Below are 18613 nucleotides of genomic sequence, written 5' to 3'. Positions count from 1 at the left end.
CACTAAATTCAAAAGAATTATAAGCACACTACATTTTTACTCTTTCTGGTCATATTTCATATTTTTGATGTCATATTTTACATATTTTGTGTATCCCCTAACCACTTACTGTAGTTATAGTTGATTTTAATACTGTTGTCTTTTAACTTTTATACTAGGTTTTTAAGTGGCTTATACTGCCTATACTATATATTTGCTTTCACCATTGAAATTCTTTCTTTCATATATTTTCTCATTTCTAGTCTTCACCTTGTTTTTCTGCTTAAAGAATATACTATAACATTTCTTTAAAGGCAGTTTAGTGGTGATGAACTTTTTTAGTTTTTGCTTATCTGGGAAACTCTATCATTTATTTATTTTGGGTTATTATCTTGCTGGATGGAGTACTCTTTGCTTTAAGGTTGTTGTTGTTGTTAATCCCTTTCGGCACTTTAAATACATCTTCTCAATCCTTTCTGGTCATCAATGTTTCTGCTGAAAAAATAAGCCTATCTTGTTATGGGGTTTTTCCTTTTATGTGGCTAGCTGTTTTTCTCTTTCTGCCTTTAAGATTTTCCTTTATCTTTGACTTTTGCCATTTTAATTATAAGATGTCTTGATATGCATCTCTTTGGATTCATCTTGTTTGGGACTCTGTGCTTCCTGGACATGGATTTCCATTTTCTTACCCAAGATATCCAAGTGTTCAGGAATCATTTATTCAAATATGTTTTTTTACCCCCCTTTTTTCTCTCTTATTATTCTGTGACCCCATAATGCAAATTACAGTATGCTTGATGTTGCGCCAGAAACCCCTTAAAGTATCCTCATTTTTAAAAGTTTTCTTTTCTTTTTGTTAATGTGATTGGGTGATTTCCACTATTTAGTTTTTTAGATCACTTATCCATTCTTTCGTATATCTGATCTTTTGTTGATTACATTTAGTGTATCTTTTATATCAGTGATTGTATTCTTCAGCTCTGATTGGTTCTTCTTCATGTTTTTGAACTCTTTGTGGAAGTCCTCATTGTGTTCTTCCTTTCTTCTCCCAAGTTTTGTGAGCATTTTTATGGCCATTATTTTGAACTTAATATCAGGTAAATAACTTATCTCTTTTTTAATTTTTTATTCTGTGGTTTCATTTTGGAAAATATTTTTGTATCTCATTTTGTTTGACTTTTTGTGTTTCTTTTTATGAATTAGGCAAAGCAGCTACTTTTCCAGGTCTTAAGGGTGTGTCTTCTGTAGGAACAACCCCTGTGTAGACAGAGTGTGACTGGCAACTTTGTCAAGCCCGGTTGGAGCTGGATCAAGCATGGTCTGAGGCAGTTCCAGGGTGCATTGCATAGGGGCTGCTTTAGTGGAACTGTAGTAGCAGGTGTGAGCCAGGGGGTTCTTGGGCTTGCCACACTGTGACTGCCTTCATGGGGTGGCAGGAGCTTGTGCGGGTGCAGGTGGGAGAGCTCCTGTGCTGTAAACCTTTGGGGGGATGGCTGATGCTTGTGTCAACCAGGGTCCTGAAGCTCACTGGGACCATCTTGTCAGGTTGGCTAGAGTGGTTGGACTGGTCTCCCACCTGCACTATCAAGTTGGAGAGGAAGCAAAAGTAATGAAGCTTTCCAGCACCTCTGATCCTGTGAAGATTTCCAATGCATCTCTGCCTATTTGGCAGATGCTGTAGGTTTAGTAAATACACGAAATTTTCTTCTCATGTATTCTAAGTGCCCCTTTGAACTCCTTTTTCAGTGTCCCAGGATTGGCAAGTCTGCATGTGTACCTCTCAGTGATATCCCTCCCTACTGTAAGTCACCACATCAGGGGTGGGATTCCCATTGTTACCATGTCTCTGTTTCTCCTACCCTTCTCTAAGTCATGTCTTTATAATTCATTGTGCATAAGCTGTTCAATCAGCTCTCATTTTTCCTTCAGGAGAAATTGCTCTCTATATAGGTGTATATTTGTTGTGTCCATGGAAGTCGGAAAGTTTAGGGTCTTTATACACTGATATCTTAGTCCTGACTGTGTGTTGTGTTTTCATTTTCATTTGTATTGAGGTATTTACTAATTTACTTTGTGATTTATTTTGTTGACTCCTTGGTTATTTAAGTGTATGTTGCTTATTTTTCACATATTTGTGAGTTTTCAAGTTTTCTTTCTGTTTTTATTTCTAGTACATTCTGTTGTGGTCAGAAAGAATACTTTATATGATTTCAATCCTTTAAAATTTATTAAGACTTGTTTTATCACCTAACATGTGATCTGTTCTGAAGAATATTCTGTGCACTTTAGTAGAATATGTATTCTGCTATTCTTGGGTGAAGTATTCCTCATATGTCTGTTAGGGCTAATTGTTTAATAGTGTTGTTCAAGTCCTCTGCTTCTTTTTTTTTTTTACCCTGTTTTATTGTCCACTACATTATTAAAAGTGAGGTATTAAAGTCTCAATCTATTAGATTTGTATATTCCTCTCCATAATTTTGTCAATATTGCTTATATGTTTTGGGACTCTGTTGTTAAGAACATGGATGTTTATACCTAATATGTATTCTTGAATGTATTGAGCCTTAATCAACATATAATGTTCTTCCTGGTTGCTTGTAATGTTTTATAGTTTACTATCTATTCAGCTGATAGTTATATGGCCTTTGCAGCAGTCTTTTCGTTAATATTTTTCTTGGAATATCTTTTTCTATCATTTTGTTTTCCACTGCTTTGTTTCTTTGCATCTAAAATTAATCTCTTGTTTTTCACATATATATATATACATATATATATATATATACATATATATATGTATATATATATGTATATATATATATAATCTGTTTGTTTTATCTATTTTCCCATATCTGTCTTTTAATTGAAAATTCTCATCCATTTACATTTAATTTGGTGATAAGTAAATATGTGTTTTTGTCATTTACTTCTTGTTTCCATGTGTTTTATATATTTTTTTCCTTCATTTCTTCCATTACTATCTTTTAGAATTTTAGTTGACTTTTTGGTAATGTAACATATTGATTCCCTCCTTCTTCTTTTTACTGTATATTTTGCATTTATTTTCTTTGTTATCATTTTGGATTTATGACTAACATATAAAATTTAAAACAACCTACTCTCTATAATACCAACTTAGTTTTGGTAGCATACAGACACTCTGCTCCAATCTATGTTTGCCTTACCCTTATTTATTGTTATTTTTACAAATTACAACTTTACATACCATGTACACATTAACATAGACTTATTGTCTTATGCTTTTGCTTTTTGTAAAGTATAGAAAATAAAACAGGAGCTACAAATCAAATTTATAATAATAATGGTGGGTATACATGTATTTATCTATAAACTTCCCCTACTGGAGATTTTTATATCTTTATATGGCTTTTAGTTACTTTCAGTATCCTTTCATTTCAGCCTCAAGTACTCCATTTACTATTTCTTGTTGTGAATATATTACAGGAAAACATACCCTTAGCTTTTGTTCCTGAGGATTTTTAAAATTTTTCCTCATGCTTAAGAGGATATTTCGCCAGATACAGAAATTTTAAATTCTTGTTTCACTTTTTTTTTTTTTTTAACTCGGCGCTTGAAAGATATTATTGCACTGCATTCTGGACAGTGTGATTTTTCATCAGCTATTAATCTTTTTGAGAATCCCTTGCAGGTAAAGAATCTTATTTCTCTCGCTGATCAGATTCTCTTTTTGTTTTTCAGCAATTTGACTATAATGTATCTCAGTGTTGTATCACATTTAATTTATTCTGCTTGGATTTTGTTGGGCTTGTTGGATACTTAGTTTCATGCTTTTCATCAAATTTGGAGAATTATCAGTCATTATTTCTTCAAATATTATTTCTGCCCTTTTCTCATCTGTTCTCATTTTGAGACGCATATGCATATGTTAATTCTCCAAGACCCTTAGGTTTAGCTCACTTTACTTTTTTTACTTTATTCTTTTTTCTTTCCATTCCTCAGACTCAATTTCAATTGTCTTATCTTCCTGTCTCTTGATCCTTTCTTCTACCTACTCAAATCTGGTGTTGAACTTTTCTAGTGAATTTTTTCTTCCATTTCAATTACTCTACATTTCACCTCTAGAACCTCATTTTTTCATACATCATTTCATTTCTTGATTTCTCATTATTATTCGTCTTTTTTTTTTTTTTTTTTTTTGCTCATTGAGCATATTTAACACAATTGACTTAAAGCTTTTTTTTCCTAAGTTAAGTCCATTGTTTAGGCTTCGTCAGGGATTGTTTTTGTTATTTTTTCCTTTAAATACACTATACTTTCTTGTTTCTTCATCCACTCTGTGATATATTTGTTGAAAACATTCAAATATTAAAATATGATAACTTTGGAAATCAATTTCTCACTCTTCCAAAGGTTTTGTTGTTTTTGATTGTTGAAGGCTTAGCTAGAGTTCAGCCAATGTCTTGACTAAGACTTTTTTGAATTTCTGAAATTTTAAAGAAAAATTTATTACATTTTGAGGATTGATTCAGTGTTGGAGTATTTCTTTAATACTTAGCCAGATCATTAGCAACTCTGCCTCAACCTTCACTTCATACTAGCACAGAGCTTTCAAATCAGTAGTGAAAGCTTAGGGTCCTAGCACTTTTGTGTGGATGTATTTTTCCTGGACATATCTGTGGCTTTTAAAATTCTGCAGTAGGTCATCAAAATGGCGGCGTGAGGTGAGCATCTGTAAAGCTCCCCTAGAATTTACAACTAATCAAACAACACTAACTCCAAAAAGGACTCCCTGCACAGCAGACAGGCAAGACGAAGAGGCCCACTACTGAACTCACCGAAAGGTGGGCGAATGGCGCGAGATGGGGAGGAGGGAAGGGGGAAGGGCGGAGACGAAGCTGCGCGGGCAGGCGCAGGACGTGTGCCGAAATCGCTGCATCCGGGAACTACTGCAGCTGCGGGAGAGGGAAGAACTCCGACTGCTAGGGCTCCGCTTATGGCCCACAGGGCTGAGGGGGCAGCATATAGCATGGCTGAACCCAACGCTCACGGCAGAGACCTCAGAGAAAAGACTGAGGGAAGAAGGCTGAAAATGGTGGTTTAAGCCCTCACTGCCGAGCAGAGAATGGAAGCCTTAGGTACTGAGACTAGCTGCCCCTTCCCTAACCTTCCAAGCTCACCCTGCCCGAACCTGCCCAGTGCGAAAAGCGAAAAAGTAGCAGTGTCAGATCAAAAGAACAGAATATTTTCTGTTCTGAGAACTGTGAACCGCAGACAAAGATTCACAGCGCAACTAGTTTTGGCAGAGGGGAGGAACCTGTGGAAGCAGGACCGGCTATGGTGGTGGTCACCGACATTACTCTAGGCCACCTCTCACAACTCACCCTGCCCCTGGCCCCACCTATCTGGGCGGATCCCTACAGGAATAAACAGAACTGCTGAAACACATGGGCTATGAATCTGGTGCAGGAAGAGCTTTGGAACTTCAAAAGCTCTCCCCATACCCACACGGAGACTGTGCCCTGTGACCCAAGTGAACTATTAACAGAGGAGAAGCCCGTCTGCCAGGGATTCCCCCCATTGTGTGAGAAGCTGGAATAGAGCAGAGAAAACAAAGCACTACCGTGTGCGAGAAAAAAAAGGCTGCAGTCAGAGAGAAAATAAAACATTCTACCAACAAGTACTGGGAAACAAAAGAAAGACCTCTTCCTATCAACCTATTGCAGAAGCCACTCCTATAGAGGTCTAGGAAGAGAAATAATAAATGAGTAATTGCCATGAATAACAAAGGAAACAAGGCAGCTCAGAAAGAAAGTGAAAAGTCTCCAGAAAAGGAACTCAAAGATATGGAAATATGTGACTTAAATGACAGAGAATTCAAGATTGCAGTTCTGAAATAACTACACGAGATGCAAGAAAACACAGACAGGCAGTATAATGAACTCAGAAACACAATCAGAGAACAACATGAGCATTTTACGAAACAGATTGAAATTTTAAAAAAGACCCAAATAGAATTTCTGGAGATTAAGAACTCAATAGAAGAAATTAAGAATGAAATAAGCAGTTTAGGTAGTTGAGTTGACCAGATGGAGGAATGAATAAGTGACATCGAAGATAGAAACCTGGAAATTACACAGATGGAAGAAGAAAGAGACTTGAGACTTATAAGAAACGAAAGAAATCTACAAGAACTTTCTGACTCCATCAGAAAGAGCAATATAAGAATAATGGGCATACTAGCAGGAGAAGAAAGAGAGAAGGGGAACAGAGAATATATTCAAACGAATTGTTGATGAGAACTTCCCAAACTTGTGGACAGAACTGGATCCTCGAATCTAAAAAGCAAATAGAACACCTAATTACCTCAATCCCAATAAGCCTTCTCCAAGGCAAATTGTATAGAAGCTGTCTAAAATCAACGACAAAGAAAGAATCCTCAAGGCAGCCAGGGAAAAGAAGACGGTAACCTACAAAGGAAAGCCCATTAGATTATCATCAGATTTTTCAGCAGAAACTCTACAAGCCAGGAGGGAGTGGAACCAAATATTCAAACTATTGAAAGAAAGAAATTGTGAGCCAAGAATAATATACCCAACAAAGATATCTTTTAGATATAAAGGAGGAATAAAGACCTTTTCAGACATACAGAAGCTGAGGGAATTTTCTAATACACGACCTGTACTACAAGAAATACTAAAGGAGTCTATTCGACCACCATCAACAGGGACAATTTGTGGCAACCAAAACATAAAAAGGGGGAAAGTAAAGGCCTGAACCGGAATGGAGAAAGTAAGCGTACTAAAGAAAATGGAATACTCTAAATATCAAACTTTCTTTTACATAAACTTAAGGGAAAACACTCAAAAAAAATCCAGAACTGAAATACATAGTGTAATAAAAGAAGAAACAGAGGGAAACATCATAGAATACCACCACACAGAAATAATAGACAACAACAAAAAGGCAAAGAAACAATGGAGACACAGCCTTACCAGAAAACTAATGAAAGAATGACAGGAAACCCTCACATATCAATAATGACCTTAAATGTAAATGGACTGAACTCACCAATGAAAAAGCACAGAGTAGTAGATTAGATCATAAAACTAAACCCAACCATATGCTGACTCCAAGAGACACATCTCAACTACAAGGACAAGCACAGATTCAAAGTGAAATGGTGCAAATTGACACTCCAAGCAAATGGTACCCAGAGAAAATCAAGTGTAACCATAATGATATCAGATGAAACAGACTTCAGCCTGAAAAAGATAATAAGAGACAAAGATGGACATTTCATAATAGTAAAAGGGGCTACAGAGCAAGAAGACAGAAGAGTCATCAATATTTATGCCTCCAATCAGGGAGCAACGAAATATACCAAGCAACTACCAACAGAACTAAAGGGAGAAATTGACCAAAACACAATTATACTAGGGGACTTAAATACATCACTGACAGCTATGGATAGATCATCCAAACAGAAAATAAATAACGAAAGAGCAGCCCTAATTGACACATTAGATGAAATGGACATAATTGACATATATAGAGTACATCATCCTAAAACATCAGACTATACATTCTTATATAGTGTACATGGAACATTCTCAAGGATAAAACATATATTGGGACATAAAATCAGCCTCAGCAAATTTAAGAAGATTGAAATCATACCAAGCATATTCTCTGATCACAAGGCATTGAAATTGGATATAACTACAAAAAGAAAGCAGGAAAAAACACAAATACATGGAGATTAAACAACATACATTTAAAGAACGACTGGGTCAAAGAAGAAATGAGAGAAGAGATCAAAAGATACATAGAAATAAATGATAATGAAAATACATCCTACCAAAATTTTTGGGATGCAGCGAAAGCAGTTTTAAGAGGGAGATTTATATCATTACAGGCCTATCTCAAGAAACAAGAAAAATCCCAAATAAATAACCTCATGTTACACCTTAAAGAACTAGAAAAAGAAGAACAAGTGAAACCCAAGGTCACCAGAGCAAAGGAAATAACAAAAATCAGAGCAGAACTAAATGAAATAGAGAACAAAGAGACAACAGAAAACATTAGTGTGACAAAGAGCTGGTTCATTGTAAAGATTAACAAAATTGGCAAACCGTTGGTTAGACTCACTAAGATAAAAAGAGAGAAGACACTAATTAACAAAATCAGAAATGAAAAAGGGGAAGTTATCAAGGACAACACGGAAATACAAAGGATCATCCAAGAATACTATGAGGGACTATATGCCACCAAACTCAATAACCTAGAAGAAAAGGACAAGTTCTTAGAAACATATAGCCTGCCAAGGCTGACCCATGAAGAACTGGAAAATCTAAACAGACCAATCATCAGTAATGAAATTGAATCAGTCATCCAAAACTTTCCCAGAAGCAGAATTCCGGGACCAGATGGCTTCACTAGTGAATTCTACCAAACCTTCAAAGAGGATCTTAATACCAATCCTGCTCAAACTCTTCCAAAATATTGAAGAGACAGTACTTCCGAACTCATTTTATGAGGCCAACATTACCCTGATATTAAAACCTGGTAAGGACAATACAAAAAAAGAAAACTACGGACCAATGTTTCTGATGAATACAGATGCAAAAATCCTAAACAAAATTCTAGCAAATCGAATACAACAATGCATTAAAAAGATTATTCTTCACCACAAATTGGGGTTCATCCGAGGGGCACAAGAATGGTTCAACATCCGCAAATCCATCAATGTGATACATCACATAAACAAAACAAAAGACAAAAATCATATGATTATATCAATTGATGCAGAAAAGGCATCTGACAAGATACAACATCCATTTATGATTAAAATATTTAATACAATAGGTATAGAAGGAAAATACCTTAACATAATAAAGGCCATATATGACAAGCCATCAGCTAATCTCATAATTAATGGTGAAAAACTGAAGCCCTTTGCTCTACATTCAGGAACACGACAGGGCTGTCCCCTATCACCTCTGCTTTTCAACATAATGTTGGAAGTCCTTGCCAGAGCAATCAGGCAAGAGAAAGAAATAAAAGGCATCCACATTGGGGATGAAGAAGTTAAATTATCACTCTTTGCAGATTACGTAACGCTATATATAGAAAACCCTAAAGACTCCAGCAAAAAGCTATTAGAAACAATAAACAAATACAGTAAAGTTGATGGCTACAAAATCAACGTACAAAAGTCCATTGCATTCCTATATACTAACAATGAAATCTCAGAAAAAGGAATACAAAAAAACAATTCCTTTTGCAATTGCAGCAAAAATAATAGAATACCTAGGAATAAATTTAACCAAGGTTGTGAAGGTCCTATACACTGAAAACTATAAGATATTTTTGAAAGAAATTGAAGAAGACACAAAGAAATGGAAGGATATTATGAACTCTTGGATTGGAAGAATCAACATAGTTAAAATGGCCATATTACGCAAAGTAATATACAGATTTAATGCAATCCCCATCAAAATCCCAATGGCATTTTTTAAAGAAATAGAACAAAAAATCATCAGATTTGTTTGGAACCACAAAAGACTTCGCATAGCCAAAGCAATTTTAAGAAGAAAAAAAAACACTGATGGAGGTATCACACTCCCTGACTTTAGCTTGTACTACAGGGCTACAATAATCAAAACAGCATGGTATTGGCAGAAAAACAGACATATAGACCAATGGAATAGAATTGAGAACCCAGAAATAAAACCACATAAATATGGACAGATAATTTTTGACAAAGAAGCTAAAAACTTACCATAGAGGAAAGACAGCCATTTCAATAAATGGTGCTGCGAGAATTAGATAGCCACGTGCAAAAGAATGAAACTGGACTACTGCTATCTGTCATCATGTACCAAAATTAATTCAAAATGGATCAAAGACTTAAGCATAAGACCTGACAAAATAAACTGCATAAAAGAAAACATACGTGCTAACCTTATGGACCTTGGGTTCAAAGAGCATTTTATGAATGTGACTCCAAAGGCAATGGAAGTAAAAGCTAAAATAAACGAATGGGACTATGTGAAACTTAAAAGCTTCTACACAGTAAAAGAAACCTTCAACAAAATAAAGAGGCAACCAACTGAATGGGAGAAGATTTTTGCAAACAGTGCCTCCAATAAGGGGCTTATATCCAAAATATACAAGGAACTCATGAAACTCAACAACAAAAAAACAAACAACCCAATTGAAAAATGGGCAGAGGACCTGAAGAGACATTTCTCCAAAGAGGACATTCAAATGGGAAATAGACATATGAAAAAATGCTCAACATCACTAATCATCAGAGAAATGCAAATAAAAACCACAATGAGATATCACCTCACCCCGGTCAGAATGGCTATCACCAACAAGACAAATAGTAACAAGTGTTGGAGAGGCTGTGGAGAAAAAATGCAAATTTGTGCATTTTCCCTCATCCACTGTTGGTGGGAATGCAGACTGGTGTAGCCGTTATGGAAGGCAGTGTGGAGGTTCCTCAAAAAATTACGAATAGAATTACCATATGACCCAGCAATCCCTCTCCTGGGTATCTAACCAAAAAATCTGAAAACATCTACACATAAAGACATGTGTGCTTCAATGTTCATTGCAACTTTGTTTACGGGGGCCAAGATATGGAAATAACCAAAATGTCCTTCGACAAGTAAATGGATAAAGAAGTTGTGGTATATATACACGATGGAACATTATTTGGCGGTAAGAAAAGATGATATAGGAACATTTGTGACAACATGGATGGATCTTGAGAGTATAATGCTAAGCGAAATAAGTCAGACAGAAAAAGCAGAGAACCATATGATTTCACTGATATGTAGTATATAAACCAAAAACAACAAAAAAACAAGACAAATGACAAACAAGAACTCATAGACACAGATAATAGTTTATTGGTTCCCAGAGGGTAAAGGGGGTGGGAGGTGGGAGATGAGGGTAAGGGGGATCAAATATATGGTGATGGAAGGAGAACTTACTCTGGGTTGTGAACACACAATGGTATTTATAGATGATGTAATACAGAATTGTACACCTGAAATCTATGTAATTTTGCTAACAATTGTCACCCCAATAAATTAAAAAAAAAAAAAAACAGAAAAAAAAACCCGCCATTTCTTCTACTGAAAATCTTGCTTGAGTGCTAAAGAAGCCCTGTCACATTCATGACCAATGAGTAAATGTTTATTTCTAACAGAAAAAAAAAAAAATCTGCAGTGTATACAAACACTCTGGAATGAATGGCTTAGTTTTCCAAACTATCTCTCTCCATAGCTTTTCCTGCCATCTTATAGGTGCTCTATTGAATCTCTGAACTACAATCATTTGTCCTAGGCAGATTTGAGGATTTTCTATATCCCATTATAAAGTTTTTGAGAATATTTTGCCACTTTTCCCCTCTGAATGGGTTCACAGTAAAAGGAAACAGAGATGGGCAACTTGTGTTGTATCTTGTGTTACCCCTCAGACAGGTTAAAATAGACAAACAACATAATTTGTTTGTGGTTAACGTTTTTCTTTAAAGGAATGTTTGAATGTGGGATTTGTGTACATGGATATATGGGTAAGATGTGCCAATTTCTTACCCATATATCCATGTACACAAATGGGGTGGATTCTACCAGCACATCAAGGGGAAAATTGTAGGAAGCCCCCCAAAGTAACAGTATGAGGAGACCCTTGCTCATGTATATTCTATCTCACACTGGGAACCTTATTTCTGTACAAATAGAACATTTCTTTAGAAAATAATCTTATGCATCATTTGGCCTGTAGGTAAACATCAAATTGCCAATCACTTCAGAATAGGTGTGTGGGTGTGTATGGAGGGGTACTAAGTAGTGGTGCTGTCCTGTTTTCATCTTCATATCACTCCAAATTTGTGCATTTTCCTAGAACCTCTCTGGTGTTCCTCTGGAAAGATTGGAACCCATTGCCATACTTGTGCACACTCTGTTCTACTTTGCTTGTCAGTATGCTGACATTAGCTGATAATTCTATTCCTTCTTTCTGTTATAGAATTAGTTCCTTTGTAATGTTTTACTTTGTATTATTCTATAGTGGGTTGTGGCAGAATGACAATTTAAAATTTGCTTAGTCTACAGTATTGAAATAGAAATGTATGGAAATTCTTGAGTTCTGTGTGCTGATGTTTCTGATCCCCAACAATCTTTAAAATAAATGTCAGTTGCTAGAATATTTTAGAAAATGAAGGAATAGGAAGAGAAATTCTAGAGGGAAACTATCTAAAGTCTGCTATAGGCTATTTAAGCAGATGTAAGGAATAGCTTACATCTGCAGGGGAAAAAAAAATCAGGGGGCTTAAACTGTGAATTACACAAGTTTGAAATTCTGCTGTTGGCAGACTTTAAAAGAAATAATCTGGAAAGACTATCCAGTGAGCATTCTTTTCTAATTATGTGACAAATGGAAAATCATGAGCTGAAGCTTTTAAAATTCTGTTATGAAACTTTGTTACTGTTTTAAGTTAATTTAATTGAGACCAAGTGTCATTTTAATATATCAAAAATCATGCTTCTGTACTTACTTTATAAATCTATAATGTTAAAAAACTTAATATTGGCCATCTGTAAACATTTAGAAAATCATTTTTACAAAAATTGAAAATTATGTACCTCCTGTACTGAGGATTGCCTTAATGGAACTAGCTATAACAAGATCACAAAGTTTTATTACAGGGAACAAATTACAAAACCTAAAAATTGTTTCATCGTGTAGTTACAGGTATGACAATCATATCTTTTCTCTGAGTTTCAAAGACTACAGAGGTTTACAGTAAAATATAGCACTTCCTATGTCTAATGCTATTTGAATATCCTTTTGTTTGTTTGTTTTTATTAGTTTCAGGTGTACAAAAGAGTGTAATAGCTAGACATTTACACCCCTCACCAAGTGATAAACCCCTCTCCCCCAATCTACTACCCTCTGACATCGTATATAGCTTATACAATTCCATTAACTTTTTACCTATGCTGTACTCCACGTCCACTGGGGGCAAAATGTGTGTGTGTGTGTGTGTGTATATATATATATATATATATATATATATATATATATATATATACATATATATACATATATATACATATATATATTTATAATTATATATATATTTATAATTATAAATATATATATAATTATAGTTGGCATTCAATATTATTCATCTTCAGATGTACAGTGCACTGGTCAGGCATCTACACTGTCCATGAAGTGGTCTCCCTAATAAGCCCATCTGACACCCTACAAAATCTTTATATTATTGATCATATTCTGCAAACTATCTTTCATATCTCTGTGACAATATTGTGGCTACCAATTTGTGCTTTCTAATCCCCTCACCTTCTCCCTCATCCTCACCCCCCTCGCATCTAGCAACCATCAGTTTTTTTCGCTATATTTCTGACCCTATTTCTGTTTAGTTTGCTCATTTATTGTGTTCTTTAGATTCCAGAAATAAGTGAGATTGATTCAATATGTATTGAGCACCTTCTATGTCCCAGACATGCGGATGTGTATCATGAAAAAAGTTGTAAATAAACAAGGTCCCAGACCTCATGCAGCCTGTGGGGGAGTCTTAAAAACAATAAAAAACAAAAAAGTAAATAAGCACATAAAATAATTATAAATCATAAGAACTATGAAGAAAAATAATATTGTGTTGAAGGAAAGAATGAGAAAGTAGTTGTAATGTCAACTATAATTATTTTTATATGTAAAAAGTAGTAGGATTTTAGATAGGATGAAGAAAGACAAGCTTTCTAAGATGATATTTAGGATGAAATCTGTATAATTAAAAGGTACCAAACATAGAAAATGTAGTGGAAACATAGAAGGATATTTGTGGCAGAAGGAACAGGAAGAATGAAGCCTTGAGGTTAAAACTTTTGTAGTACTCATAAATTCATTGTATTGTATTGAAATATTCGGTTTGTGGGTGCAATATAGCAGTGGTGCTTAAGTGTATCACCTCTTAAGTGAAACAGTTGATGTTCAAACAACAAATTTGCTACTTTAAGAGACATAATCAAAATGGAGGTGTGAGGTAAGTCTCTGGAAATCTTACCTGGACTTTACAACAAATCAAACAACTATAACTCCACAAAGGACTCCCTGAAGAGCAGACAGGCAAGATGAAGAGTCTCACTACTGAATTCACCTAAAGGTGGCCAAATTGTGCTAGCAGGGGAGGAGGGAAGGGAAAAGTGCAGAGACGGAGCCTCGCTGGCGCAGGATGCAGACCTAGCTCAGTGCTCTGAGCTCCCTGCATCCAAGAAATACCACAGCTGCAGGAGAGGGAAGAATTCAGATTGCTGGGGCTCCATTTATGGCACACAGGGCTGAGAGGACAGTTTATAACATGGCTAAACCCAAAGCTCACGGCAGAGACCTCGGAACAAAGACTGAGGGAAGAAGGCTGAAAACATTGGTTTAAACCCTCACTGCCGAGCAGAGAATGGAAGCCTAGGCACTGAGACTAGCCGTCCCTTCCCTACCCTCCCAGAGCTCACCCCGCCCCCACCAGCCCACTGATAGAAGCGGGACAGTAGCAGTGTCAGATCAAAAGAACAACATATTTGCAGTTCTGAGAACTATGGTCCACAGACACAGATTCACAGCCCAACTAGTTCCAGCAAAGGGAGGGAGCTGTGGAAGCATGACTGGCTATGCTGGTAGTCAGCCATTTCTCTGGGCCACCTCTCCCAACTCACGCCATCCCTATCCCCACCTATCTGGAAGGATCCTTGCAGGAGTAAACAGAACTGCTGAGGCACACAGGCTCTGAATCTGGTGCAGAAAGAGCTTTGCAACTTCAAAAGCTCTCCTCATCCCCGCAGAGACTTGACGCCCTATGACCAAGGTGAACTGTTAACAGAGGAGAAGCCCGCCTTCCAGGGAATCGCCTCATTGTGTGAGAAGCTGTAATAGTGCAGAGAAAACATAACACTACACTTTGAAAGGGAAAAAAAGGATACAGTCGGAGAGAAAATAAAACATTTTACCAACACGTACTGGAAAACAAAAGAAAGAATTCTTCCTATCAACCTGTGGCAGAACCCACTCCTGTAGATGTCCAGGAAGAGAAATAAAAAATCAATAGTTGCCATGAATAACTAAGGTAACAAGACAGCTCAAAAGGAAAGTGAAAAGTCTCCAGAAAATGAAGTTAAATATATGGAAATATGTGACTTAAATGACAGAGAATTCAAGATTGCAGTTCTGAAATAACTACACGAGATGCAAGAAAATACAGAAAGGCAGTTTAATGAACTCAGAAACACAATCAAAGAATAACATGAGCATTTTACTGAAGCAATTGAAATTTTAAAAAAGAACAAAATATAATTTCTGGAGATTAAGTACTCATTAGAAGAAATTAAGAATGAAATAGCCAGCTTAGGAAGTAGAGTTGACCAGATGGAGGAATGAATCAGTGACACTGAAGATAGAAACCTGGAAATGACTCGGATGGAAGAAAGAGACTTGAGATTGAAAAGAAATGAAAGAACTCTACAAGAACTTTCTGACTCCATCATAAAAACCAATATAAGAATAATGGGCATACCAGAAGGAGAAGAAAGAGAGAAGGGAACAGAAAGTATATTGAAACAAATAGTCAATGAGAACTTCCCAAACTAGTGCAAAGAACTGGATCCTCAAATCCAAGAAGTAAATAGAACACCTAATTACCTCAACCCCAGCAGGCCGAATCCAATGTAAATTGTATTGAAGCAGTCAAAAAATCAACAACAAAGAAAGAATCCTGCAGGAAGCCAGGGAAAAGAAGACGGTAACCTATAAAGGAAAGCCCATTAGATTATCATCAGATTTCACAGCAGAAACTCTACAAGCCAGGAGGGAGTGGAACCAAATATTCAAACTATTGAAAGAGAAATTATGAGCCAAGAATACTATATCCAGCAAAGATGTCCTTTAGATATGAAGGAGGAATGAAGACCTTTCCAGACATACAGAAGCTGAGGGAATTTTCTAAAACACGACCTGCACTACAAGAAATACTAAAGGAGGCTATTCGATCACCATCAACAAGGACAATTTGTGGCAACTAAAACATAAAAAGGGGGAGAGTAAAGGCCTGAACCGAAATATGGGAATGGAGAAAGTCAGCGTGCTGAAGAAAATGGAATACTCTAAATATCAAACTTTCATTTACTTAAACTTAATGGTAACCACTCAAAAAAAATCCAGAACTGCAATATATACTCTAATAAAAGAAGAAACAGAGGGAAACATCATGGAATACCACCAGACAGAAATAACAGAGAACAACAGAAAGGCAAAGAAACCATGAAGACACAATCTTACCAAAAAACTAAAGATAGAATGATAGAAAATCTTCGGATATCAATTATCACCCTAAATGTAAATGGACTGAACTCACCAATAAAAAGGCACAGAGCAGTAACTGGAACAAAAACCTAAACCCAACCATATGCTGTCTCCAAGAGACACATTTCAGCAACAAGGACAAGCATAGACTGAAAGTGAAAGGTTGGAAATTGACACTCCAAGCAAACGGTATCCAGAGACAACCAGGAGTAGCCATGATGATATCAGATGAAACAGACTTCAGGGTGGAAAAGATAACAGGAGACAGAGACGGACATTTCATAATGATAAAGGGGACTATACAATAAGAAAACATAACAGTAATCAATATTTATGTCCCAAATCAGGGAGCACCGAAATATACCAAGCAACAACTAACAGAACTATAGGGAGAAATTGACCAAAACATAATTATACTAGGGGACTTAAATACATCATTGACAGCTATGCATAGATCATCCAAACAGGAAATAAATAACGAAATAGGAGCCCTAAATGACACATTAGATGAATTGGACATAACTGACATACTGACATAACTGACATAAAGCACTTCATCCTAAAACATCACACTATACATCCTTTTCTAGTGTACATGGAACATTCTCAAGGATAAAACATATATTGGGACATAAAATCAGCCTCAGCAAATTTAAGAAGATTGGAATCATACCAAGCATATTCTCTGATCACAAGGCATTGAAATTGGATATCAACTGCAAAAAGAAAGCAGGAAAAAACACAAATACATGGAGATTAAACAACATACTTTTAAAGAACAACTGGGTCAAAGAAGAAATTAGGGAAGAGATCAAAAGATACATAGGAGGGGCCTGTGAAGAGAGGCCTCCATAGTAGCTGCAGAAAGCACTTGCCCTTAACTCCCAATCACTACAGAGACATATGAAAATTCATCAAGAGTTCACAGAGATGACAAAGTGAAGAAATGGGGAAGGGAAGTGAGAAACAAAGAGAGGCAAAGTGGGGAAGGAATTCATCTGCAGAGAGAAAATTTTAGGTTTTAAAACTTTACTGAGAGAGTGACGTCATAGGAATGGCGGCAGCAGGGCGCACTTTCTGAGTTCTCCTCCGGATCTTATTACAAACGGGACCTATAACCCATCAAAGAACTCTTTGCTCATCACACAGAACAGCTAAGAGACTCATGGATTACTTGAAGTTAAGGATTACTTGAAGGTGCGCTAATTGGGCGAGCAGGGGAAGGAAGGATGGGAGCGGAGTGAAAACGCGCGGCCGGTGGCAGCAGCTGCGGGGAAATCCCAGTCCGAGGCGGAGGCTCAGCCGGAGGCGGCGAAAACCGCGGTGGCACCCGCAGTTCCGGACACGCACGGGATCCCAGGGCAGAGCGGAGAGCACAGAGACCAGGAGGTGGGCTCTTTCCCTGCATCCCACGGCTGATTTCTCCCGCCGGGAGGTCGACCAGTGGGCCCTAGGGAGGACAAAGAACACAGATTCCATACCTGGACCCCTCTCCCGCCTCGCTCTTCCAATCCTACCCCCGCCCTTCCAGAGACTTAAACTGGCCCCTGAACTGAGGAGTAGTATCAGATTACAGAGGAGCCATAGTAGTGCTCAGGCTCTGGGAAGCCTGACAGGCAGCCCTGACCCAGGGAGACTGGGAAGAGTGTGATTTTGGCTGGGCTAGGAGAGAAGAGACCCCTCCATCCCCAGCCCCCACCCTTTCTGGCCTGCTTAGGGCGGGGCAAGTGCAACTGCAGAGACACTCCCAGAGATCAGCAGTAAGGCAGGTGCAGCTCTGGGCTTTCAGCAGCTAAGAAATCTCCGGCCCACACCCACCCCCATATACACACACACTGAAGAAGTGCCCTAACACTCAGGAGTACTGGACATGGGGCTGGTGGTGCTACTCTCAGTGTGCATATGTGCAGGCAAGGGCAGAAATTGCACTGACTTTGTAAAAACTATCATCCAGACCCCTCAGGCCCACGCATTTAAATCTACAGTCCCAAAGTCACTCTGGGCACCAGGTGACTGGCTCTGCCTGCCCAATAAGCAGGGGTCTCTTTGGTACAGCAGAGGACAATCTGGACATTACTTGGTGGGCTTAAGCCAAGACTGGCGCTGCTTTTTGTTTTGCTATTTTTGTTTTGTTTTGGTTTGTCTTTATATCTTTGATATCTTTGCCTGTGTCGAGTGGGGGTTATCGGGTGGTTTTACAGGTGAATGTATTTGATTTTTTTCTTTGTTCTTGTTGTTGCTGTTGTGCTTGGTGATTTGTTTT

The sequence above is a fragment of the Rhinolophus ferrumequinum genome, chromosome X, assembly GCF_004115265.2.
Source record: "Rhinolophus ferrumequinum isolate MPI-CBG mRhiFer1 chromosome X, mRhiFer1_v1.p, whole genome shotgun sequence".
In the NCBI taxonomy this organism is placed as follows: domain Eukaryota; kingdom Metazoa; phylum Chordata; class Mammalia; order Chiroptera; family Rhinolophidae; genus Rhinolophus; species Rhinolophus ferrumequinum.
Note: the sequence above shows the minus strand (reverse complement) of the source record.